Below are 3097 nucleotides of genomic sequence, written 5' to 3'. Positions count from 1 at the left end.
CTCCCCTAAAAATTATGCTACAAACCTACTACAACTGGTTTTTTTAGTCATTTCACAAGCAACAAAGAAATTTTGCAACAATTAATGTAGATGCACCAAAATATTCTGCGAATTTTTTTTAAAATGGGCTCAGAACGAAATCAAACATTTTGTGAAGCTGGTGAAGGAATACACATCCTTCTCAAATCCAGAAGTAGGTTTTCATGCTTCCACAATGTGTGTGTAGGCTTCTTTCTTTCTTTGTTCATTGTTGGCGAAGGAAGGCTTGATATTATCTCCATATCTCTTAGAGCAAACTCAGTTGTATTGGGAACGGGCTTTACAGGAAAACTAAAAGAAAGTTGAGGAAGATATCTGGGTTGTTACAAAAAGTGATGATTGGGTCCTCACTTTACCTGTTAATGATATTCTTGTGAACCACACATTATGAATACAAAACGCTGTTAGTTTTGTTTGTCAAGTTAAGCTGTCTAATAGTGCATTCAAACTAGAAAAATGAAGGAGCAGTGTCTTATCTTTGGGAGGGGAGTAGGAATGCAAAAAGGAAGCAAGGTGAAAGAGAAAGACAAAGGAATAGTGGATCAGTGAAGATAAGCCCCTGAGTCAAGTTTTGAAAATTACAATTTTATTAAAAAATTGAGCGCCCGAATGGCCAAGCTCAACTTTAAATTCCATGTGCCCTGCAGCCACAACACACAAATCAAACATCAAGCCAAGCCAATCCAAGGAGGTGTATAATGTGCACAACACATCGAAATATGTTGTGAGTGGTGTCTCCTTTGCTTCCGGTACTTTACAACTTTGTGGAAATTTATATTTATCATAGTTTATGCTAGCTTCATCTGAAGCAAGATCGGTCTTGAAGTGCATTGGTCAAAATGGATGGATCAGCAGCTGATGGCGGCAAATCCACTTTAGTTTGTGTCTGTTGCAGCAAACCTGCTCGGCTTCAGTGTCCTAAATGCGTTGAACTAAAACTACCACGTGCAAATGCTGCTTTCTATTCTCAGGATTGTTTTAAGGTGATGTGGAGCTCTCATAAATCTGTGCATACAGAGGTGAGATTTCCAGCACTTAGGGAAGATAGCCCAGAAGAGCAGATATCTGCAGCACTTAGTAGAGGTTGTTTATATTGCTTAAAAAAAAAGGGCTAGACTTGAATTGCTTGACTTCCATATTTTGACTGGCCAGGGCCATTGAGACCTTATCCAATTTCCTCTAAGCGACTTGTTCCTGATAATATTGCAAAGCCGGATTGGGCATATGATGGAATACCGAAAGTGGAGCCAACGAGTGATTTACAAAATACAGTCGAGATTAAGACTCCAGAACAGATAGAAAGGATGAGAGAGACATGCAGGATTTCCAGAGAGGTCCTTGATGCTGCTGCCAGAGCTGTCAAGCCAAGAATAACCACAGATGAAATTGATGAAGTGGTCCATGAGGCAACTATTGCTGCCAATGGATATCCATCCCCATTAAAATATCACTTCTTTCCAAAGTCTTGCTGCACATCTGTTAATGAGGTTATCTGCCATGACATCCCAGATGCCAGGATATTGGAGGAAGGTGATATTGTGAACGTGGATGTAACTATCTATTACAATGGTGTCCATGGTGATCTGAATGAGACTTTTTTCGTTGGAAAAGTTGATGATGCTTCTGAACTTCTTGTTCGGTCTAAATATGAGTATTTGGAGAAAGCGATAACTATAGTGAAATCAGGAGTAAGATTTCATGAAGTGGGAGAGGTTATCAGTTGACATGCTTCAATGGAAGAGGTTTCTATGGTGAAATCCCATTGTGGGCATGGTATTGGTGAGCTCTTCCATTTTGTTCCAAATATACCTCACTATGGCCGAAATAAATTTGTGGGTATCATGAAAGCTGGACAGACATTCACCATTGAGCCCATGATCAATGCAGGAGTATGGCATGACAGAATGTGGCTAGATGGATGGACTGCTATGACAGCAGATGGAAGAATTTCTTAGCCATAAAATCAGCAGTTGTTTCAACATCCCAGATCTCCAACGATGACACCTTCAGCGACTCAAGTGCCAGCAAACCAATTCTTCTATTTTAGTGTGATTTAATTTAATTCTTAAATTTTAATTATTTTATTTGACTACATAAACATATGTGGTTGTTTGTTTTTTATTTTTTATTTTATTTATTTATTTCGATTCCTATGTTTAGGAAATCATAATTAATATATAATAGGGTATATATAGGATGATTTTGGAAGATGTAAGGGTTCGATTTTGTAGCAGAGTGAGGCTGCTTTGCACTATGGAAAGCTTTTTCTGAATATTATTTTTAATGGAGCAATTTCTGCCCTTTAGATTTGGGATCCATCATAGTGTTTAATGTCTAGCATGTGTTCCTTGTAAGGTCACTTACATGCTTCATTTTTTATGGTAATTCTTGTTACAGAATTATCTAAGGGAAGTGTTAAGAATCCATCTACACACGAAACTCCTTTCGCAATTATTTTGCTACTAAATGTAGTGGTTATCTCTGCTGAATCCATCCTCTGTTTGATGCTCTGTTGAGTAACCTTGTGTTTCTATTTCTTCTAACATTTCCACTGTAGATCAATCCCCGGATTGGTGTCTGTAGGGTAACGAGCTTTCTCCTCTTTTCTTCTCTCATTTACATATTTTATCTGGTTGAGCATTGTGCCTACTTTGCCCCAAGTTTGCCAACAGAAACCGGCGTCGACTCCATAGCCCAATGGTCCTTTCTCTTGTTATTTTCGACCCAAAACTTTCAAACAATCCCCACACTTCATAGCTAGCCTAAGATTCATTTATTGCAACCACCCTTCGTTGGCAAAGAGAGAACCCTCTCTAGTCTGGCAAGGCTGAATGCCAGATCAAAAGCTTGTTCTGTGGTTACCTCGGGATTGCCTCTTCTCATCCTTGAGGTACAATCCTGAGTGCTAACATGTTTAAAAAGCATCAGATTCGTTTTTCAATAAATAAACCCAAAACATTCTGGTGTAGTCATCAATAAATGTCATCATATATTTATTTCCATTTGCAAAAGGAACAGGAATTAGACCACATAAATCTGAATGAATGAGTTCAAGTTT

The 3097-nt window shown here is 38.5% G+C and overlaps 1 pseudogene; it reads left to right on the top strand.

Annotated features, from left to right (window-relative positions):
- Window positions 1–817: 817 nt before the first annotated feature.
- On the top strand, window positions 818–1994 carry LOC149198037 (methionine aminopeptidase 1A pseudogene; annotated as a pseudogene).
- The last annotated feature ends 1103 nt before the right edge of the window (window positions 1995–3097 follow it).

This window comes from Pinus tabuliformis, chromosome 2_2 (assembly GCF_031772625.1).
Source record: "Pinus tabuliformis cultivar Carrire ecotype Pingquan chromosome 2_2, CPIR1, whole genome shotgun sequence".
Lineage (NCBI taxonomy): Eukaryota > Viridiplantae > Streptophyta > Pinopsida > Pinales > Pinaceae > Pinus > Pinus tabuliformis.
Note: the sequence above shows the minus strand (reverse complement) of the source record. Positions and strands in the feature narration are given on the sequence as shown.